The following is a 25,337-nucleotide window of genomic DNA, read 5'->3' on the forward strand; positions in this document are numbered from 1 at the left end:
AATTAGATGGTTTTATGAAAATATGCCTAAAAATTTAACTATAGCATCTACTTTTCCTATGTATTCTTCCCTCAACATGCTGTGTTCCCCATCATTTATTGACACTTTTACTCTAAAATGATACAACAGTAATTTTTTTTTGCATTACTTCCACAGAACAGCTACAAAAACACATTAGTATGTTTAAAGAACTGAATGATCCATGGATGTGGTTATAAATAATCATTCAGAATATATTGGTAGATAACAGATCAAACTAAGTCTTATTCTTAATATTTTTTCATCTTTATTCTAGCTGGACACACTTTAGTGTTTTTCAAGCTAATCAACATCTGTAAAGAGAAACAAGTGTCTCCTCAATTTCTGTTTATGCAGTACGGAAAAGAGTATGATCAATGACTAATTTCAGGTCAACCACCTGGGAAACACTGCATTTATGGTTAAGAGTAGCGTGGAAACATTAGACTTCATGGCATGGTGCTGTATCTTCAGATCACTTATTAATACTCTGACTATATTAAATAAATATAGGGTTTTTTTTCCCCCATGGTTTGAAGTGTTTTCTGAACATTTTGTCCCTTTTGTTGTAGCTTTAGAAATTTATTTACACTAAGTATCAGATTTAGTTTTGGAGATAGATATATTTAGGACTATATTTTTTCTACTCTATTTTCTGATGTTTGATTATTTCTTAAATCCCTTGATACACTTGTGAATTCAAACCTACATATTGTTGAAAAAGTAATGTAGAGCTGCTGAATAATTTACTGTCCCTCTTTGCTAGGAAAATAGAAGGTAGGTGAACCCACTTAATCTAATCAAGGGCCTACTAGACTCCATCTTGAGTCCCAGTTTTGAGAATCCTTTGTTCATTTGTTGTTTGTCTCCCACCTTCCCTGCTCTAAGGTGTAGTCTTCCAGGGGTTCTAGGCCCTAGAGAAGTCATAGTGGCTCCTCTCCCATCTTCCTGTGTTTCCAGAATTCTTGCTCTTGTCTCCCAGTTACTATGAGACTGTTTAAAACTTTATCCTATGAAGTTTTTGCTTGGCCTATCTTTAACCTTTTACACAGCTTTAGAATTCCTTTTGCACAGTTTTAGAATTCATCATATTGTCACAGTTAAACTAGCAGAGAGGATGTTTCTCTGATATCTGTTTCTCACTTATCACACTCCACACTCCTAGTCTTTCAAGTCTCCAGTTTTTTAAATTTTGGGCTCAAGATACTTCCATAATTTCTACTGATTTTTTTTTTTTTTTTTTTTTTTTTTTTTTTTTTTTGCTTAATAGCACAATTTACCTGACTTATTTGCCACATCCTCAGTCTCTTGACCTCAACCCAGAATCAGCAAAAACTCAAAGGAAGTTAGCCAGTTAGCCAGTTCAGAATGTTGGCTTACCTCTCTGTGCTGTTCAGTCACCTGCATGGTTTTGCCATTTGAAATTCTGGTTGTATCGGCTAATCTCCCCTGTCTTCATACATAATTTTCTTTTTTCTGTTTTTTAATTTAATTTTATTTTGTTCTTCTTCTAATTGTCTTCTAAGGAAGATTTACCACAGGTTACTTTATTCACAGCTTTGAGTGGCACTTTAGTATCATATTTTAAAAGAAACAAAACAATAGAAATGTATTACAATATCTTCTCAAGGTAAGAATATATTGTGGTACTTTATAAACACAAAAGTAGTCACATCGAAAATTGGTAAGTTCTTGGCAAATTAGATTATACATGTCTACCTTCAGTATTTTATAAAATGCATGGTTTCCTCAAAGCTGTAAAAGCATAAATGTATTTTTAAAAGGTATTATTGTCTCCATAAGTTAGGTCTCCACAAGATTGCATGTCTTTTAATAAAGTTTCCGTTGCTCCTGGGCATACTTATGCAATAGATTAAATCTGTGTTGTTTTTCTTGGTTAGTGTGGGCTGATGGTTTCCTCTTACAGCTGCTGCTAGCTATTCAGGAAGAAACTTTGTAAAAGTGTCTGTGTGTTGGTGGAAGTTTAATTGTTCAGTGTTTTATTGGTTTCCAAGCTATTTATACCTTGACTATCCTCTATTTCAATGTCAAGTATCAATTACATAGTAAGACTTGAAAAAAAATAAGACAATATGCACATTCTAAATGTGTGCTTTGGGATAAAGACACCAGTTACTAGCTCGCATTGCTTTTCCATCAATATAAGACATTCCTTTGACCATTTTGAATCAACTTGCCTCTGCTTTTTTCATTATCTGCTGTCAATATGAAGAATGCTGACTCTTTACAATTGTATAAAGTTTTATGTCTGCAGAATGTACCCTAGCCAATCGATATGAAATTAATATTTTTAGGTTAGTAGTAAGCTAGAGTTCCTGTCTTTTCACACCTTTCCTGAGACAATCTTAGCTGGAATAGATATGACTCTAATTAGTGTGAGCACTCTTAAGCCCTTTCAGTTAATGTAAATTAAGGCCCCTAGATGTCAGTATTCTGCTAGTAAAGCATGCTATAAATAGTCACCAAATCACAGATACTCAGCCAAAGAACTCTGTGAACAGTTAATCATCACTTTACATACTACAAGTATCAAGTTGTTTGATGGTTTACTGACACTGGACTTAGGCTTCTCATTCTATGAGAAAGTAAGTGATAATATTGATAGGATTATTCTTGGTCTCTAGCAGCTCTCCAGATGTTATTTTATCAGACACACACTCGCTGGCTCGCAGTAAGTGATGTTTCAATGTAAGGTACAAGGTTTATTATCTCATACAGTGGGGATCATTTAGATTTTGAAACATACCTGTTTCATACTTTGGATAGCTTACTTTTATGACATTTTCTAAGATGCCATGTCTATAAATTGATATTAATTTACTTTACCACAGGTTACTTTATCATAGCTTTGAGTGGAAATTTTATATCTTATTTTAAAAGGAACAAAACAATAGAAATGTATCAAAATATCTTCTCAAGAGTATATTGGGGTACTTTATAAGCACAAAAGTAGTCACATTAAACAACTGGTAAGTTCTTGGTAAATTAGGTTATGTATGTGTACCTTTGGTATTTTATAAAATGGTTTCTTATAAATTGATATCAATTTATAGGCCTGGCATCTTAGACAATGTCATAAAAGTAAGCTATCTGAAGTATCTCTAGTTTAATGATCCTAAAGCTGGGACATGCTACTAAGATATATATATATATATATATATATATTTTTTTTTTTTTTTGAGACGGAGTCTCACTCTGTAGCCCAGGCTGGAGTGCAGTGGCCGGATCTCAGCTCACTGCAAGCTCCGCCTCCCGGGTTCACGCCATTCTCCGGCCTCAGCCTCCCAGGTAGCTGGGACTACAGGCACCCGCCACCTCGCCCGGCTAGTTTTTTGTATTTCTTAGTAGAGACGGGGTTTCACCGTGTTAGCCAGGATGGTCTCGATCTCCTGACCTCGTGATCCGCCCGTCTCGGCCTCCCAAAGTGCTGGGATTACAGGCTTGAGCCACCGCGCCCGGCCGCTACTAAGATATATTTTAGCAGGCTCTTCTAATTATCCTACTTATGTGAGTGATACTAATACTGTTAGATAAGTTACTATGACGTCAACTGTCAGCACATTTACAAAGAAAGTAGACTAGGTCTTCTGGCCTCTTTTGTTTCCCAGGAGATCCCTTAGCAGTTAAAATATAAATGGATTATAGGTCAATGCTTAATTCCTTTTTCTCCAATGCCATGGACAAAATTACTTAATGTGAACATTGTTTTTATGCAAATAAATTTCTGTTTATAACCACAGCTTTTCACCAAGATTTTCTTAGACCTCACAAACTGTCTAATCAAATTATAATTATTCAGCCATCAAACTGTTTATCTGGGACAATATTTATTTTTATATGTTAAGTAATAACTAGAAAGTTATGTATACTATGAGAAATGTCTTAAAATATAAAATAAGTTGGAAATAGAATAGTAAAAAATAGGTTGTGATGGATTATAAAATTATTGATGCTTTGCTGAGTTTAAAATGAGAGATTCTATAAGTAATCATTGCAATCAGCAAAATAAGGCTATGAACTTAAAAGGATTGGTTACATACATCCCTAACATAAGATACACCATTTATGGCACATTTACGAAGATTCAGGTTTAACTCTACACGGTGTCTGAAGCTGTAATTATAAACTGGACATTCAAAATAGATAAATCGAATCAATTCACAGGATAATGTTTGACGTCTCAAGTACCATCCTATACTAGCACACTATGCCATTAAACTCTTCTGTCATCTCCTTTTATACTAGAGTCCTTCCAAACCACAAGGAAAATCACCAGGCCAAAAGTGAGGTTTGAAGTCTAGATATGTACTGGTTTTCTCTAGCAATCAACTCTCAATGTTTGGTAAAATGAGGTTATTTAAAACCCTCTCCTTAATTACACATATTTATGTAACTCATCACTCTACCTCCCAAGTCCATATGAAGGCTTTCAGGTTTTGAAATATCAGAATTATGATAATCCCATAGAACAAGGTGGGAAGAATTCCCCTTCTTTCTATTCTCTAGAGGAATTTGTGTAAGACTGTGTGAAATTATTTCTTCCTTAAATATTTGAACAAATATGACTGTGGTTGTGAAGCTATCTGAGCCAGAAGATTTCCTTGTGGGAAAGTTTTTAAAGTATGGATTTAATTCCTCTAATAGATTAATAATATTCAGATTTTTGATGTGTTTCTATCAGTTTGGGTATGTTGTTTTTTAAGATGATTTTTTTCATCTAAATAATGAACTGTTTTAATATATAAGGTTTTCTTAATATCCTCTTATAGACTTTTTCATATCTGTTGGGTCTATAATGATGGTCACCCCCACCACAGCTTCATTTCTGATATTGGTAATTTGTGTTTTTCTCATTTTTTTTTATCTTGCTATCACTTATTAATTTTATTCATTTTCCCAAAGAAACAAATTTTGACTTAGTTCATTTCTCTATTGTATACTTGGACTTTTTCTAATGTATATGTACTTTATATTTTAATGGGTTTGCTCACCTTAGAAAACATTTTCTCCCTCCAGTATATTCTTTGTGTTTAATTTACTGTTCTCTTTCTAGATTTTGAGATGGAAGCTTGAATCACTAAGTTTTCCACTTTTTTCTTCCTTTCTAACATATGCATTAAAAAGCAAAAATAACAACAAAGCTCTTTAGAGTTTCACTGTTCAGCTGCATTTTACAAATATGTCTATGTCATATTTTTATTGCTGCTTAGTTTAAAATATATTAAAATTTCATATGATTGATCTTTGATCATTAATTACACAAAAGTATGATGTTTAATTTTCAAATCTATTCCATTTACTTCAGAATTATTAACTTATTTCTGTGACTTAGAAAGCTGTTTTCTAACTCTGTCATTGTTCTTAATCATTGTTGTGATATTTACCCAATTTATAATATATGAATACATTCTATGACACTCATCACTAATTAATAACTCTGAAAGATGTAAAATAACTGAATGTTCCTAGAAACAAAACAAGAATCATGCCAGAATTGGCTGATTTAACTTATTGTGGATTTTTAGTTACGGTTAGATGGTCTTCTTTTGGTATCTCTCTAGATTTACTCAGTCAAGAAAAAAGTAAAATCAACGATAAAAGTTAAATTTCTAATATGAAAAAGTAACTTTTAATAAAGGAGATTTTGTTAAGTTTCCGAAATAATTTTTCACTTTAATAAGCATATGACAGCCAGGTGCGGTGGCTCACACCTGTAATCCCAGCATTTTGGGAGGCCGAGGCGGGCGGATCGCGAGGTCAGGAGATGGAGACTATCCTGGCTAACATGGTGAAACCCCGTCTCTACTAAAAATACAAAATATTAGTCGGGCGAGGTGGCGGGCACCTGTAGCCCCAGCTACTCGGGAATCTGAGGCAGGAGAATGGCATGAACCCAGGTGGCGGAGCTTGCAGTGAGTTGAGATCTCGCCACTGCACTCCAGCCTGAGTGACAGAGCGAGAATCCATCTCAAAAAAAAAAAAAAAAAAAAAAAAAAAAAAGAAGCATATGACAATGATAAAAATGCTCAGATTTGTCCCTCACTTATTACTCCATTCCCCAAATAATTACTGAATGTCAAGTATAGTCTTCAGTGTATCCCTTTTGTTTTTCATTGCAAAATCTCTGTACATTTACAGAAATCAAAGTGACTCCTGTCATTTATTTCATTAATAATGCCGTATTACATAAAAGAAAATCCTTGAAAGTACAAGAAAGAGAGTTTAAAATGTATCTTCTTAAGTGACAGTGTGATTTCTGGTTAAGTCTCTGCAAGCTCTTTTACCTTTGGCATTCTATGAGCTATGGGAATGGGCATTGTACCTGTTTCTCTCCTGAGTCTGCCATGTTTTAGCTTTGTGATCTTATAACCATGTTTAAGTCTAAAAATAAGAGTTGGAAGTAGGACTGGCACATGTCACTATATTTAATTTAATGAACTCCAACAGAATGTTTGTTTCTAAACCCAGGACATTGGGATCTGCTGGTTGGAGATCTTAGTGTCCAAGGAAGAATGCTTGCACAAGGAGATGGAACAGTGTTTCTATTGCACTGGCCATTGAGAATATATGGTTAATTTGAATTTGTCACAGTCTGCAGCTAAAAGGCGAACAGGAAAACAAGAGGGGTTTACCATGTTGGATTGGTTGTTTGATCCTGAAAATCAAGTGGAAATATAGCTGCCACAAAATAAGGTCAGAGAGCGATTCATATAACGTTCAAGGTATCCCCTTGAGCATCTTCTGTTAGCCAATGATAAAAGTTAAAGAATGAGGACAAGTCAATATACAGAGCATAATACAACTAGAATTATGATAGTTACCCATACTTTTTTTGTTATGTTTATATTAAAATTAATTTATACATTCTTAGTGTATGCTGATTTAATAAAGGTTAATATATTAATTATTATTTGTTAAATTATTTTATATTTTTATATTCCCCTAATGTTTTATGTAGCATATAGCTGGTGTTGGTACTGCTTATCTTTATGACATAGCACATATATTTCACAGTATCAATGTGTAATTATGATTGAATTAGAAGAGGAATAGCAATCATCCAGAAATTGATGTATAAATTGTTGGGACTTTATTTCTTTCTCTTTGACAGACAGTAAGAAATTTGCATTTGTATATGGGATGGTTGTATAGTTGTTATTACTGTTTGGTAACTTTCAGTGTAGGGAAAGGTTGATAACTATGCATTACTGTATTCCATCAGTTTTCTTTTAGTGTAGTGGCTAGAAAACTTAAAGCTACATTTCTGAAGCTCATCTTTAGCTGGGGTTCTTTGTATAGTTTACTTCTACCTAATTAAATGCAGTTGCAGAAAATAAGAAAAGTAAAAATAAAAGTGGAAGTCATGGTTCAAAAATTTATTTACCTGTAACTTTTGCTACACCATTGAAAATGTCTGGTTCTTCAGTGGCTTCCTGATATGAAAGCAAGTTCATCACAGAAGAGGAGGTAGCTCCTTGTGGCTTAATTCTATGGCAGAATGCTAATAAAGTCTTTCTTGGTTAAGTTAGCCATAATGATTTCAGCTACCTAAAAATTCAATTTTGATCAATAGAATTATGACATACGTCAGTACATTGCTGAATACAGTTTTCTAATATATAAACCTTATCTAAAAATGTCTTTATTTTGCCTTTGTTTCTGATATAGAGAACAGTGATTTGAATGATAGCAGATTTCACATCAGGAACCAATGAAGCTAGATAAGAACGGAACATCTTTGATGTCTAAAAGAAATAAAAAGCCAACCTTGAATTCTTTATTTAGTGAAGTTACCCTTCAGAAATGAAGGCAAAATGAAGATGTTTTCAGATAAAAGATAACTATGAGAATTCTTCACCAGCAGTCCTATTTTATCAGAACAGCCAAAAGAAGTTTGTCAGCCTACAGGGAATTATATCAAAGGGAAGACTTGACCTTGAAAATAAATGAGGAAAATAAGAAATTGATATTATCTGGGTAAAAAGAAAATAATTTTTTTATTCTATCATCTTTAAAAACATATGACTATTTAAAACAAAAATTATAATATGGCTAATGTGAATTTCAGTGTATGTAAATGCATATTGTAAGACTACTTTAACATAAAAAACAGCAGCAAATAGAAATATGAGAAACTTATATAGATGCAAAGTTTCTAAGTTTTGCAAGAAGCAATGTAATATTAACTCTAAGTGAACTATGAAAGAATACATATGTATGTAACTACAGCAACCAATATAGATAAAAGTGGAATAGGCAAAATGAAGTAGAGTACTAAAAATGTTTAAATAATCCAAATAAAGGCAGAAAAGGGAGCGAAAAGAAGAAGAAAAAAAACCAAATAATAAAATAGTAGACATAAGTCCAACAATACCTTTTGAGTGATAGAAATTAATAGAATGGATAAAAAGCAAGACTCACCTCTATGCTTTCTGCAAAGGAAACTTTAGATATAAAGACATAGGTTGAAAGTAAATGAATAGAAAAAGATATACAATAAAATAAGAAAAATAAACTTGGAGGGTTATATGAATGTCAAATAAAATAGATTTCAAACCAACGTATTACTAGAGATACTGAGAGACATTACATAATGATAAAAGAGACATTTCATCAGGAGCATATATTTTAAATGTGTATTTCCTTAAACAGAGGCTTAATTATCAAACAGAGGAATTAAATTGATAAATTGGCAAATCTTTAATTTTAGTATGAAAGTTTCAAAACTTTGTCTTAGCAATTGATCAAGCAACTAGGTCAAAAATCAAAATTATATTTGATGATATGACTCACACTGTTAACCACCTTGATTTAATTGGCATTTGTAGATCAGCGTATTTGAAATTATTTTCCAGTGTATGTGGTGCATTCATAAAGAAGGACCATATGCTGGTCCGTAAAACACATCTCAAAGAATTTAAAAAGATTGAAACCATACACAGAATATTCGCTAACTTCACAGAATTAAATAAAATTCAATGTCAATAGGATACTTAGTAAACTCACAAATACTTGGAAATCAAACAAAAAACTTCTAAATAATTCATAGATCAAAAACAAAAATCAAAAGGAAATATAGAACACATTTTGAATTAAAAGACAATAAAAATCTGAAGTGTTGTGATACTCAATTATTTGATCTGAGTGGCAGTTACTAGTTTTCACTTTTTGTCAACTTGTTAAATTTAGGGTTTATGTTATATTCTGTATGGGTATGATCTGTTATACTTACATTTTAGTTAAAAATAAAAGTTATTAGCGTGTAGCTGACACTGGAAGCCTAGCTAGTGTATTTGAAGAGGCAATACTGAAGTGAGAAATAGAGGAAATGAAATGGTATCCTAGAGAATAACAACATTGATGAGGCTCATTCCTGCAGTGATAACAGGAGACAGAAAACAATTATTTTAGGCAGATAGTAAGGGCAAAACATTCCTTGGCAGAACTTCCCTTCTAACAAAAAGCAGCCCAAGTAATCACTTCTTTTCTAACAAATAGCAGGCTGGAAGATCAGGCTGCAGACATAGAGAAGGAAGCTGGAAGCGTGCAGAGGGGAGTGCTCACAGCTGCACAGATAGAAAGGGCTAGCTGGGGCCAGGCATGTCCACCACAGGGGCTCCACTTTCCTTTTTTTTATTGGCACATGCACAGTAAGAAAAAAACAAGCAACATGGAGTAGCTCAGGCAGAGGACTCACCTCTATAGTAAAAGATTGGGGTGAGGGCTTCCAGAGATTTATGCCCTGTGCAGATGGCACACGTGGTCCTAACCACTTTTTTACACCCTAGGTAGATCAAATACCATCTCCCCACTAGCTTGTCTATAAAAAACCTTGCATTTCACTGTGCATCGGCAACCCATTTTTCTGGGACCCCCCTCTGTAACAGAGAGCTATTCTCTTTCTTTCACCTGTTAAAATTCTAGTCTAAACCTCACCTTTGTGTGTGTGTCCATGTCCTTATCTCTATGGCCACGAAACCAAGAACATCAGGTGTCACCCCAGACAACAAGGCTGCTTCAGCAGATGAGTGGCAACTATCTGGGCCGGTGGTGTGGGGGTAAGAAGAATTTACCAAGACAGTTGTAGGTTAAGAAAGGCAGATTTATTAGAGGAGGTATGAAAATACATGGCCAGAAAGCAACGAGCAAATAAGCATGAGAGGAGCTGACTGTGCAAGGAAACAAAGGCTTGTGAGGGATTTTATAAAATAGTGCTTATGCTAAAGAGTGCTAAATGAAGTACTGATAATGCCAAGGCTGCAGTGAGCAAACTTGCAGGTGTCTGGTGATAGCTGGATGCAGGAAGACTCTGACTTATTTCAGCAGGAAGACCATGAGGAAAGGCCGACTTATAGCTTATCTGCTTTCTCCTTTTGCTTTTCCTTTGTTCCACCAGCCTGACTCCTTTTCCCTAATTAGGACTCCACACTCATGAAGATTAATAGGAAGATGCAGATTAGGAGGAAGACCAAACAATGATGTCAATAAAACCCACATGGTGAAAATTATAAGAGAAGAGTAAAAATCAAATTGTTTTCTGCTAGAGTGAGCCTGAGCAAAAAAAAAAAAAAAAACAAGTGCAATCTTAGTGATGCCTAAAGTCAGGGTCCAAATTAGAGTATACCAAGAGAAGGTTAAAAGTGAAGGAGTAGAATATAAGAGTATGCTGATATGCTTTAGAAATATATTCATGTATGAATAAAAACATTCCTTCAATTTTATTGGTAAAATAAGTACTTATTTTTCCTGTATAAGAAGTATAGTTTTAGGCAGCCACCAATGTTGAATCAGAAGCAAAACAAATACAAGGTTGAAATCTGTGTAGTTTTCCCCGTGATGCCATTCAAAGGTAGAAAGAAGTGGCCACTTCTTTCTCTTTTTATCTGACTTCCAGCTCCAAGAGAAGCTGGGACAGTGTGTGCTTAGCTAGGCATTTTGTTGCTCCAAGCAAAATCAGACTTCTCTCAGCAAAAAAGAAGTGAGGATGGAAGGTGGGAAGGTGACTCGGAACACATGCTTCTTCCATAACATGCATCTTTTCCATTAGGGAAGCTACCCCAAATTCTCATCCAGGTACTCCATCTACCTTGAAGTCTTGACTCTGTTGGTGAGGTAGTCTTTTTCATCATTCATTAATTCGTGTAACAAATATTTACTGAGTACTAGCTGCTATATGTCAAGCACTGTTGTGGTTCTCAGGGTGTATTAGAGACCAAAAAAAAAAAAAAAAAAAAAAAGACAACAATCTCTGCCATCACCCTAACTGAAAGTCAGGTTATGTGTATCCACATACTTGTGGCAAAGGAACAGGCTGTGTGTGAAATCCCCATTTGGAAAAGGAGATGATGGAAAATCTGCAGAAGTAACTTTTCCAGAACTCATAGTAACCCTTGCTGGACAGGACTGTAATTCCTTAGAAAGCAGCAGTGAATGAAACCTTGAGAATCAGTGGTGGGAAAGCCTTTTGACAGCTAAGAGGTATTTTTACCACTGCAATTGTTACATATGGACCAACCATTGCTCTTGAACACACACACAGTGTCTTTAGATATGTTAATTCAAAGTAACTCTTCTAATTAGTGAGTTTATATGCAAATTATATATGTAAGCTAGAAATAGAAATGATAGGTGCTGTCCTAGTGTGAGTATTAACATAAGGAAACACAAGTTGCTATGAGCATCTGGAGACTTTTTTTGTGGGGGGGGAAGACAGGATGGTTCCTGAACTATGCATAGAAGACTCCTATTAAACATCACTGGTTTAGGGAGGAACATTTAGGCAGCTGTTGCTTTTGTTCTGCTGGGGCTCAGAAAACAATTTCCCAAAATACAGGCCTCAGAAGGAGAAACTTCTCCTTGACCTTCTGTCCTCCTGTCTCTCAGCCTCATTCTCCCCTGAGGTTAGCCATAGAAACTGGAATCCCTCTTCCCCAAGAAGGGGGTCACAGAAATTAGAACCCCTTTTCCCCAAAGCTAGTCATAAAACCTAAAATTATTACTCTAACTTTCCTTCCACATTTCTGAGTAAAAACTGGCCATAAAGAAATTATCTGACCTACTTTGTTTGACTGCGGGATATAAGAGCTCCATTCCAGAGATGGTCCTGCTCATACCCAGAGGCAAAGAATAAATGCTCAGAAAGGCTAGGAAGAATCTAGACAGACAAACCTTGTGGGGCTTCCCCACTCAACCTGTTAGCATTAAATTATAACCTTTTTGTTCAATTATATTTCTATATGCCGCCCATACTTTGTTGAACCTAAGCATAAAAATGGACAGTTTCCTCTATATCTTTGGGTCTTCATTCTGAAGGCTCCTGTGCATACACACTGAATAAATTTGTATACCTTTCCTCCAATTAATCTGTCTTTTGCAAGTTTATTTTTCAGTGAAGCTTCAGAGGCCCAAGGTTCCCATGGCCCCTACTATTCAACCATACTTGCTTATTTATATCTTGAGTAAATTGTTGCGGGGAAGTGATGACTACCTGGGACAGCGGCACAGGAGTAAAAGAATTTACCAAGACAGTTGTAGGTAAAGAGAGGTAGATTTATTAGAGAAAGTATGAAAATACGTTGCAAGAAGGTAACAGGCAGATCAGCACGAGAGAAGCTGACTGCAAGGAAACAAATGCTTGCTGGAGATTTTATAGAATGGAATTTGGGAGTCATAATGTTTAATGAGTTGTGTATGTTATTTATTCAGGAGGTCAATAAGTCCTGGGCCGTAAAGAAAAACAGATCTATAATTCATCTACTTCCTCTTTTTGTTTATATGTCCTGAGCCATGAATAAAAGCATATTTATAGCTTATTTGCTTTATCTCTTTGTTTTCTTCTGGTCCCATCAGCCTGACTCCTTTTCCCTAATTAGAACTCACATAAATGTTACATGAGAAAGTATTAAAAAGCAACAGAGTAGAGAGAAAAAGGTAGAAAGGCTTGGGTCCAGGTGGCTGAATGTTTCTTGATGAGCATATATAATGCTCTTTCCTCTAAATGATCATAATGTAGTAATATGAATAATCTAGGCCGATATTAGTGTAGTCTCACTGATTTCCTAATGTTGCTGCAGTCACTACTGGAAGATGCCTTAACAGCTCAGCGATTTAATTTCAGTGGTTATAGTTCAACAGGACTTCAGTAAAGGGCCTCAAAATATTTCATCATATAATTCATGTTTCTAAGCAACTATTTATATGGGAATGTATCACAAACCTATGATTAAATAAATAAGCACTCTCTACATATGGGGGTTGAGTAATGGCCTTTTGGAAAATTTGAAATTCATGAAACAATTTGTATCCTAATTTTTATTTTGGCATTTCATTGGTTTTATTCAGTTTGGTTTTAAGATGTTAAAAACTGAGGTGTGTCACACAAAGGGGGAAATACATGAATTTCAGTGAAAATACTAATGAAAGGGTAAGAAGTGTGACAACTGGCTGTGTGATGATTCACCTACAGATGATGGCCATCACAGTCCAGGCAGAAAGCAGAGAGTACGTGACATGCTCCTCTTGAGGTATGGAAATAGAATTATGTCACTTATCTTCCCACCCTTCTCAGGAAAGTTTGGAAGATGAAACTCTGAAGTTTACTTAGCTAAATAATAGTGTATGTGTAAAAGTTGACAATGAAATGAGGGATGACAAAAACCAAGAGATAGTTAATTGTAGAATTAACTGGTAATTTTGTGGTTTGCAACAGTTGGCCTTTTCTTAAAAGAGGATTATGAATCAGTAAGATTGGGTTGAATTCCAAATAAGTGTCAGGAACATTGTTAAAGAAGGCATCATTAAAACGAAAAGGTAGAAAGGCCTGGGTCCAGGTGGCCAAATGACTCTTGATGAGCACATGGAATGTTCTTATGTCTACATGACGATAATGTCGTACTATGAATAATCTAGACAGATATTAGTGTATTCTCAATAATCTCTGCACACTTCTATGGCCACTACAAGAAACTGCCTCAATCTTAACAGCATGGCAATTAAATCTCAGGGGCTGTAGTTCAGCAGTAGTTTACTAAGTTGCTCAGTGCTTCTGAGTAAAGTTTCCTGATAACCTCAGTTTTCAGATGAGAAAAACCTTGAAGTAGCAAACTAGAAGAGCAAAGTAGCTTGCCATTCCATTCTTTCAGGATAATAAGAAAATTAGAGAAAGGAATGGAATAATAAATGAATTCCAAAATCTCTGGGTAGAATTAAGCCATACCTAAAATAATATAGTAGTGTGCTTTTTTTGAGAGATTATGTATGTGTGGTGTTCCCTATCTATAGAACAGATGGCATACAACAAACATTTGTGACTCATTTCTTTAGGAAGTGGCACATGAGACTAGCAGGAGTAAATGTTTTATACACTGGGCCTCGCAAAAATTCTGCAATCACTGGGAACCAGTAAGCTGGGAGAATGAGAAAACAATGTAATACTGAAAAATCAAAACACCATCCTACAGAACTTTGATGCATTCAGAACAAAGGGATTTACCTAGTTAGGAATTGTTTACTTTTTTCTCTGTGCCCCTTCCCAAGCCCAGGGTGAGTCCAATACTCAGGCAAGAAAGCACCATAAGCAGAAGGTGTACTGGGTTGCTCTGCATCCTACCCAAGGTGCAGGGAGAGTGAGAATCTGACTCTTCCTACCCTAGGAATTTTGCTTTCAAGGGCTTTCTTTCCAGTAATGATGCTGGAGAACAGCAATTGAGACAAGGAGGTTCTGCCTATTATTTGACACTGACTCCAAATGTAGTCCATGAAAGAAAATATAAAAGCTCTCTGAAGCACCCACATTCAAGTTACCCTTACTATACATTAGCCATACTGTTGCTCTTCGTAATGCCATTTTGCTGGCAGGAACAAACACCTCCAAAACTCCTTCTCGGATTTTTCCCCAAGCTTGAGTTCTGATATCAGGTGTGGTCCTTTCTCTAATTACTATTTCCTGTGCATGTATTTTTTTCTTTATATAATTTAGGAATTCATTCTTCATAGGAGTTAGCTTGGAATAGAGAATGCACAAGGCAGCTTTGACTCAGACGTTCAGCCCTACTTGCACCTAGCAAATTCTTGGTTTCTTTTGCTCTTGGGATTAAAAGAGTGAAAATTATTTCATATTTCTTTCAGTTTCCTTCTCTTCCTTTCCTCCTCCTCTTCCTCCTCCTCCTCCTCTTTTTTCTTCCACTACTTTTCTCATTTGTATTTGGGTTATTCATTATCAGTCTCTCCTTAGTCCTATCTGTCACCTACTGTGTGATTTAGGCAGACGACTTTCTAGCAGAAAGAGAGCAATCAAATCTGTAATTGACTGAAATCTTGACAAATTCAGAAATTATCAAGAGTTTTTTTCTTTTATTCTTTTTTTTTTTTTTTTGAGGTGGAGGAAGTTGGGAAACAGAAGAAATTCAGAACTGACCGGAGAATGTCACAGGCAGGCCAGAGAGGGAAAAAGTACAGAGAGGTTTCAAGGTAGAGAGCAGAGGGAACCTGGAAGGAAGCCTTAGCCAATATTGTTCATTCAACGTACCCACCTGATGAAATTAATATGAGTCAAGTCATTTATTTCAATGTCTTAGTTCCAGCTGCAATAGCAAAATACCATAGACTGTTGGGTTAAAACAACAGAAATTTATTTCCTCACACTTCAGAAGCTAGAAGTGCACAATCAGGATGCCAAAATGGTTAGGTTCAGAAAAGGGCTCTCTTTTAGCTTTTAGATGGCCACCCCTCATTGTGTCCTCACGTGGCAGAGAAAGAGAGAGAGAGAGAGAGAGAGACAGAGACAGAGAGAGACAGAGAGCACGCTGTCTAGTGTCTCTACTTACAAGGGCACTAATCACATCATGAACATCACACTCTAATGACCTCATTTAACCCTAATTACCTCCCAAAGTCCCCATCTCCAAATGCCATCACACTGGGGGTTAAGGCTTCAATATCTGAATTTTAGGGAGACACATTTTAGTACAAAGCAAATGTTTTCCAACTATGCCTTAAAGATGTATAAACATACAAGGTAAGAGAAAATGTACAGCCTTTATTTTGCTTTCACATCAGATCACGAATCAAGCTGAAAAAGTAAAGCATTCTGTGAGTTGTGGAATGGAAATTGCCTCAACCATCTCACCACTTGATGATACTTGTAATTTCAGTGACCCAATTCAAGGCAAGAGAACTCAGTTTTTCCATGTTTACAGCAGTACTCTTAAATTCTTGATTCTGAGTTGTTAGGGGACACAGTTTCAGATGTACTTATTACATAAGTTTAAAACATTTTTCTTTTTTCTACTAAAGAAAAACTACACTCAAAGGATAAACATAAGCTTTTGATTTTAAGGTTGTATAGTCTACAAACTGTTTTCCCATGCCTAATTCTTCACTTGATTTTTTTGTTATGTTTAACTTTTGAATTCCACTTTGTGTTATAATTAAATTATTTCTCAGAGTGATAAATAACATTCATAAATTAAGAGAGTGATTAATTTTTTGATGACTAAAGGAGCTTTGCTTCATATATAGTATAAGAACTCGAATCTTGAAATTCTGAACTACATTTGGTTGTTTAACTTTTTTAATATAATGAGAATTTGTTGTATCATTTTTCAAAGCCTATAAATTTTGGAAAGTAATCCAAATTCTCAAAATCATCACCATATTAAAATATTAACATGAAACATTGTTAAAAAGATCAATGACACAATTGTTAAAGCAGAGTAATGAAGATTTTATTCAAGACCATCACAACATATAGAAACCACTGCAATGGGATTTTGCAGCAATGGAACTCAGGGCTCGACTTCAAATGCAGCATGGTCAAGTGGGAATTTATAGCCAGGGAGCAGGATGGAAGTCATTGAAAAGAAAATTTCTAAGAGGAAGCATCAGGAGTATGGGGGATTCTGGCACAACTGATTTAGCAAGCTTCTTGCGGAACACAACCAGGGTGATCAGACAACCATCACCTGGGAGATGGTTATGAATGAGAAACAAGATCAGACCTTGAGGGTGTATTAGTCTGTTCTCAATCTGCTAATAAAGACATACCTGAGACTGGATAATTTATAAAGGGAAGAGATTTAATTGACTCACAGTTCCACATGGCTGGGGAGGTCTCACAATCATGGCTGAAGGTGAATGAGTAGCAAAGTCACATGGTGGCAGGCAAGAGAGAGCATGTGCAGGGGGACTGCCATGTATAAAACCATCAGATCTCATTAAACTTATTCACTATCATGAGAACATAATGGGAAAAGCCCACCCCCATGATTCAGTTACCTCCCACTGGGTCCCTCCCATGACACGTGGGGATTATTACAATTCAAGGTGAAATGTGGGTGGGGACCACAGAGCCAAACCATATCACAACCAGGGTGGTCAGATGACCATCACATGGGGGATGGTGAAGAATGAGGAACCCGATCAGACATCGAGGATAACTAGATACTGAGGGTGTGGGGTTTTTGCTAAACTAACTTAGCTGGGTTCTTGCTAAAACTAGATTTCATAAGGAAATGCACAGTTGGGGTTATTATTATATGTTGAATAATAATTTTAAACTGTGATGGTTAGTAACATTGGTTTTCTTTTAGTTATTTAAAAACTCCTAAGAAGAAATAGGGAAAATTTTCTGTAATACTTCATTGTCATGACATGGTAATTTATTATGAATTAGGTTTTATAATGGAGGACAGCATACATTTTTCTAAGGTTTTCCTATTTTTTTAACCTTTATTTTAGGTTAATGGGTACAAGTGCAGGTTTGTTATAAAGGTAAATTACATCTCATGAGGGTTTGGTGTTTTTTTCCAGTTTTTTCTGCCATCCAGGTAAGAAGTATAGTATCTGATAGGTAGTTTTTTTGATCCGCATTCTACTCTCTCCCTCAAGTAGGCCCAGGTATCTGTTGTTTCCTTGTGTGTATGTGTTTAGCTTCAAAGTTGAGCTCCAACTTCTGAGAACATGTGGTATGTGGTTGTCTGTGTTAGTTGACTTAAGATAATGCCCTCCAGTACTTTGGGAGGCCAAGGCGGGTGGATCACAAGGTCAGGAGATCGAGACCACCCTGGCTAACATGGTGAAACCCCGTCTCTACCAAAAAAATACAAAAATATTTAGCCAGGCGTGGTGGCAGGTGCCTGTAGTCCCAGCTACTCAGGGGGCTGAGGCAGGAGAATGGCGTGAACCTGGGAGGTGGAGCTTGCAGTGAGCCGAGATTGAGCCACTGCACTCCAGCCTGGGTGACAGAGTGAGACTCCATCTCAGAAAAAAAAAAAAAAAATGATGCCCTCCAGCCCAATCCGTGTTCTTGCAAATGACATGATCTCATTCTTTTTTATGGCTGCATAGTATTCTATGATGTATATGTACCACTTTTTCTTTATCTAGTCTACCACTGCCGGGCATTTAGGTTGATTCCATGTCTTTGCTATTGTGAATAGTGCTGCAATGAACATACAAGTGTGTGTGTGTCTTTTTGGTATAATCTATTTTCCTTTGGGTATATACCCAATAATGAGATTGCTGAGCTGAGTAGGTAATTATGCTTTGAATTCTAAGAAAAATCACCATGCTGCTTTCCACAATGGCTGAACTAATTTACATTCCCACCAGTAGTGTATAAGCATTCCCTTTTCTCTGCAACTTCACCAGCATCTGTTACTTTTTGACGTTTTGATAATACTCATTATAACTGGTGTGAAATGGTATCTCACTGTGGCTTTGATGTGCAATTCTCTAATGATAAGTGATGTTGAACATTTTTTAATATGCTTGTTGGCTATGTGTATCTCTTCTTTTGAAAAGGGTATGTTCATGTCTTTTGTCCAATTTTTAAATGAGGTTGTTTGTTTCTTTCTTGTAAATTTGTTTGAGTTCCTTGTAGATTCTAGATATTAGAGCTTTGTCAGATACATATCTGGAAATACATTCCCCTTCTGTAGGTTGTTTGTTTACTCTATTGATAGTTTCTTTTGCTCTGCAGAAGCAAATTAGATCAGTTAAATTAGGTACCACTTGTCAATTTTTGCTATGTTGAAATGGCTTTTGGCATCTTTATGGGCATCTTTGCCCATTCCTATCTCCATAATGGTATTTCCTAGGTTATCTTCCAGACTTTTATAGTTTTAGTTGTACATTTAAGTGTTTAATCCATCTTGAGTTGATTTGTGTAGATGGTGTAAAGAAGAGATCCAGTTTCAATCTTCTGCATATGGCTAGCCAGTTATTCCAACACCATTTATTGAATAGGGAATTATTTCTCTGTTGCTTGTTTTGTTGACTTTGTCAAAGATCAGACAGTTGTAGGTGTGTGACATTATTTTTGGGTTCTCTATTTTGTTACATTGGTCTATGGGTCTGTTTTTGTACCCATATTATGCTGTTTTGGTTACTGTAGCCTGTAGTGTAGTTTGAAGTTGGGTAACATGATGCCTCCAGCTTTATTCTTTCTGCTTAGTTAGGATTGCCTTGGCTATTTGAGCTCCTTTACAATTCCATATATATTTTAAAATATATTTTTTTCTAGTTCTGTGTAGAATGTCATTGGTAGTTTGATAGGAATAACGTTGAATCTCTAAATTGCTTTAGGCAGTATGGCCACTTTAACAGTATTGATTCTTCCTGTCCATGAGCATGGAATGTTTTTTATTTGTTTGTATCATCTCTGATTTTTTGAGCAATGTTTTGTTATTCTTATTGCAGAGATCTTTCACTTGTCTGGTTAGCTATATTCTTAGGTTTTTTTTTTTTTTTTTCTTTTTGTGGCTATTGTTAATTTGACTGTGCTATTAATTTGGCTCTCAGCTGGATGTTGTTGATATATAGGAATGCTACTGATTTTTTTACATTAATTTTGTACCCTAAGACTTTGGTGAAGTTGTTTATCAGATCTAGGAGTTTTTGGGAAGAGACTATGAGGTTGTCTAGATATAAAGTCATATTGCCCGCAAACAGGAATAGTTTGACTTCCTCTCTTCCTATTTGAATGCCTTTTATTTCTTTCTCTTGCCTGATTGCTCTGGCCAGGGTGCCCAGTACTCTGTCGAATAGGAGTGGTGAGAGACAGCATGCTTCTCCTATTCTGGTTTTCAAGGAGAGTACTTCCAGCTTTCGCGCATTCAGTATGATGTTGGCTGTGGGTTAGTCATGGATGGCTCTTGTTATTTTGAAGTATGTTTCTTCAGTGCCTAGTTTGTTGAGAGTTTATAACATAAAGTGATGCTGAATTTTATTGAAAGCCTTTTTTGAATCTATGGAGATAACCATGGCTTTTGTTTTTAGTTCTGTTTGTGTGATGAATCACATTTATTGATTTGCTTATGTTGAACCAAACTTGCATCCCAGAGATAAGCCTACTTTATCATGGATTAGCTTTTTGATGTGCTGCTGAATTTGGTTTGTTAATGTTTTGTTGAAGATTTTTAAATTCATGTTAATTATAGATATTGGCCTTAAGTTTTCTTTTTTTGTTGTATCTCTACCAGGTTTGTATCAGGATGATACTGGTTCATAGAATGAGTTAAGGTGGAGCTCCTTCTCCTCAATTTTTAAAAATAGTTTCAATAGGAATAGTACTGGCTTTTATTTGTATATCTGTAGAATTCAGCTGTGAATCTACCTGGTCTGGGCTTTTTCTGGTTGGTAGACTTTTATTACTGATTTAATTTCAGATCTCACTGTGGGTCTGATTAGGGATTTAATTTCTTCCTGGTTCAATCTTGGCAGCTTGTGTGTTTCCAGGAATTTATCCATTTCTTCTAGGTTTCCCAGCTTGTGTGTGTAATGATTTTTTTCTTTTTCTTTTTTTTTGAAACAGAGTTTTGCTCTTATCTCGGAGGCTGGAGTGCCATGGTGTAATCACCTTGGCTCACTGCAACCTCCGTCTCCTGGGTTCTCCTGCTTCAGTCCTGCTAATTTTTTTTTGTATTTTTTGTAGAGATGGTGTTTCACCACATTGGCCAGGCTGGTCTCGAACTCCTGACCTCAGGTTATCCACCTGCCTTGACCTCCCAAATTGCTGGTATTACAGGTGTCAGCCACCATGCCCAGCCACATAGTGATGTTTATAGCAGTCTCTGAGGGTTTTTGTATTTCTCTGGGGTCGATGGTATTGCTATTTCTGTTTTTGTTTATTTGGATCTTCTCCTTGTCATTATTAGTCCAGCTAGTCATCTATCTAACTTATTTATTCTTTTCAAAAACCAACTCTTGGATCTGTTAATGTTTTGTACAGATTTCATGTCTCAATTTCCTTCAGTTCAGCTGATTATGGTTATTTCTTATCTTCCACTGGCTTTTAGGTTAGTTTCCTCTTGTTTTGCTAGTTCCTCTTGGTGTGATGTTTGGTTGTTAATTTGAGATCTTTCTGACTTTCTGATGTGGGCATTTAGCACTATAAACTTTGTTTAAACACATAGCTTTAGCTATGTCCCAAAGATTCTGGTATGTTTTATCTTTGTTCTCATTAGTTTCAAAGAATTTCTTGATTTCTGCTTCAATTTCATTGTTTACCCAAAGGTCACTCAAGAGCAGGTTGTTTAATTTACATGTAGTTCTATGGTTTTGAGCAAGTTACTTAGTATTGATTTCTATTTTGAGTGTGCTGTGGTACAAGAGTGTGGTTGGTATGATTTCCTCTTTTTATGATTTTGTTGAGAATTGTTTTATATGTGATTTTGTGGTCACTTTTAGAGTATGTTCCATGTGCAGATGAGAATGTATATTTTATTGTTTTGGGTGGAGAGTTCTGTAGATGTCTAATAGGTCCATTTGGTCAAGTATAGAGTTCAGGTCCTGAACATCTTTTTTATTTTTGTTCCTCAATGATCTGTCTAATACTGTCAGTGGGGTTTTGGATTCTTCCACTATTATTGTGTGAAAATCTAAGTCTCTTTATACTTCTCTAAGAACTTGCTTTATAAATCTTGGTGCTCCTGTGTTGGGTGCATATATATTTAGGACAGTTAGGTCTTCTCATTGAATTGAACCCTTTACCATTATGTAATGCCCTTCTTTGTCTTTCTTTCTTTCTTTGTTTTGATTTGAAGTCTGCCTTGTCTTAAATTAGGATACAACCCCTGCTGTTTTCTGTTTTCTATTTGCTTGGTAGATTTTTCTCCTTCCCTTTACTTTGAGCCTATGGGTGTCATTGCATGTGAGATGGGTCTCTTGATTATAGCATAGCTTTGGTTCTTGCATATTTATTTAGCTTGCCATTCTATGCCTTGTAATTGGGGGCATTTAGCCTATTTACATTCAAGGTTAACATTGATATATTCAGACTTGTTCCTGTCATCCTATTGTTAGCTGGTTATTACGCAGACTTGTTTGTTTGGTTGCCTAATAGTATCAATAGTCTATGTACTTATGTGTGTTTTTGTAGTGGCTGCTAATAATCTTTCCTTTCCATTTTTTGCATTCCTTTCAGGACCTCTTGTAATGCAGATATGTTGGTAACAAATTCCCTTAGCAGTTTTATCTCTAAAGAAGATTTTGTTTCTCATTCACTTCTGAGACCTAGTTTGGCTAGACATAAAATTGTTGGTGGAAAATTATTTTATTTATGAATGCTGAATATAGCCCTAAATGTCTTCTGTCTTGTAGAGTTTCTGCTGAAAGTTCCACTGTTAGCCTGAGGGGGTTTCCTTTGTAGGTAACCTGCCCCTTTTCTCTAGCTGCTTTTAACATGTTTTTCTTTCATTTCAACCTTGGAGAATCTGATGACTTTGTGCCTGATGGTCTTCTTTTGTAGTATCTTGCTGGGGTTCTCTGCATTTCCTGATTTGAATGTTGGCCTCTAGCAAGGTTGGGAAAATTTTCATGGATAATATCCTTAAATATGTGTTCCAAGTTGCTTACTTTCTCTCCCTGTCTTTCAAGGATTCCAATGAGAAGTAGATTTGTTCTCTTTACATAATTCCGTATTTCTTGGAGGTTTTGTTCATTCTTTTTCATTCTTTTTTCTTTATTTTTGTCTGTGTTAGTTTGGAGAACCAGTCTTCAAGTGCTGAGATCCTTTCGTCAACTTGGTCTATTCTGTTGTTAATACTAGCAATTGCATTATGAAATTCTTGTTGTGTGTTTTTCAGCTCTATCAGGTCAGTTTGGTTCTTTCTTATACTGACCATTTTATCTTTTAGTTCCTGTATCATTTTATTGTAATGCTTAGATTCCTTGGATTGGGTTTCAACTTTCTCCTGAGTCATGATGATCTTCATTCTTATCCACACTCTGAAATATATTTTTGTCATTTCAGCCATTTCAGCCTGGTTAGGAAGCCTTTCTGGGGAACTAGTGCAGTCATTTGGGGGAAAGAAAACACTGTGGCTTTTTGAGTTGCAGTTTTTTGTGGGTTCTTTCTTATCTGTGTGAGATGATGGTCCTTTAACCGCAGTGTACTTTTAGTACAGTGAGGTGACTTCTTTTCTTGATGTTTTCAGAGGGCTAAGAGTTTGTGCAGTCTTTAATTGTTGCTGAGTTCTCCTCCTTGATTTCACAAGGGGGTATATTAGTGAAATATTTTGGTGTTGAAGTTTGGGCTGTGATCTAGTAGATGGTTCTTAAGCATAATGAACTGTAGGTAGTCTCTTGCTCAGTCATGTGGCGCCTCTGTATTTCCTCACAATTGCAGCCTGCTTTCTCTCAGGGCCCTGAAAGTGTGGGCTCCTCTCCCACTCGAGTGCTGGCTGCAGGTCTTGGCTTGGCACTTCCGAACTGTACACCACTGTCCTGGGGTAAACTCAGCCTTTTAGGCTTTATTTTCCTTCCCCAGCTTGTAAACAAGAGGAGAAGGTACCTTGGCAGCAGCTGTGGCAGAGGACCTTTCACTTGTTTCTTGGGGCTCCACCCCAGAGAAACGCAGCATCACTACCAATTGGTGCAATTAGCCTTGGATGGGGAGGTTGAGTTGTGGGCCTGAGCCTGGGGAGCTCTGCCTGGCAGCAAGCAGGGTACCAAGGAAATGGGGCAGGCTCTTGGAGGAGGAAGACTGGCTTCTTCTCCTTAGGGCAACTGCAACTGCAACTTTTGGGTAAAGCACTTACAGTCTTTTTTCCTTCCCCAGTCCAAGGGCAGCAGGGGCAGTACCACTGCAGAGGGGCTTTTAGTTGCTTCTGGGTGCCCCTCCCCTAGGGAAACACAGAGCCACTAGCAGTGGGAATGGTCAGCTGTGGGTGAGGTGGCTGTTCTGTAGTCCCAAGCTGAGTCTACCTGCTGAAGACTGGGTGGTCTCACAGGGGATAGAGACTGAATTCCTCTCCATATGGTAGCTACAGCACGCTAGATATCCTGGCATAGCAACCAGGCCCTTTGTTCTTTCCCCAGCCCAAGGGGCAGTAAGGATGGTGTTGCGGGAAGTCAGGGACCCTGAACGGAGGGACCGGCTGAAGCCGCGGTGGAAGAACATAAATTGTGAAGATTTCATGGACATTTATTAGTTCCCCAAATTAATACTTTTATAATTTCTTATGCCTGTCTTTACTGTAATCTCTGAACATAAATTGTGAAGATTTCATGGACACTTATCACTTCCCCAATCAATACCCTTGTATTTTCCTATGCCTGTCTTTAATCTCTTAATCCCATCATCTTCGTAAACTGAGGAGGATGAATGTCGCCTCAGGACCCTGTGATTGTGTCAACTGCACAAATTGTTTGTAGAGCATGTGTGTTTGAATGATATGAATCTGGGCACCTTAAAAAAAAAACAGGATAACAGCAATGTTCAGGGAACAAGAGAGGTAACTTTGAACTGGCCGCTGGTGAGCTGGACGGAACAGAGCTATATTTCTCCTCTTTCACAAGCAAATAGGAGAAATATCGCTGAATTCTTTTTCTCAGCAAGGAACATCCCTGAGAAAGAGAATGCGCCCTGAAGGCAGGCTTATAGACAGCCCCTTTTAAGGCGTGCCTTCTTTTATGGTTGAAGCCGAAGGGATGAAATAAGCCCCAGTCTCCTGTAGTGCTCCCAGGCTTATTAGGACGAGGAAAATTCTCGCCTAATAAATTTGGGTCAGACAGGTTGTCTGCTCTCCAACCCCTTTTCTTGATAGGATGTTATCAACAACAATGCGTGCCTGAAACTTCATTAGCAATTTTAATTTCGCCTCATCTGGTGGTCCTGTGATCTCACCCTGCCTCCATTTGCTTTGTGATATTTTATTACCTTGTGAAGCATGTGATCTCTGTGACCCACACCCTATTCGTGCACTCCCTCCCCTTTTGAAAATCGCCAATAAAAACTTGCTGGTTTTACAGCTCGGGAAGCATCACGGATCCTGCCGACATATGCTGTCTCCCCCGGA

The sequence above is a fragment of the Macaca fascicularis genome, chromosome 12, assembly GCF_037993035.2.
Source record: "Macaca fascicularis isolate 582-1 chromosome 12, T2T-MFA8v1.1".
Taxonomy (NCBI): Eukaryota; Metazoa; Chordata; class Mammalia; order Primates; family Cercopithecidae; genus Macaca; species Macaca fascicularis.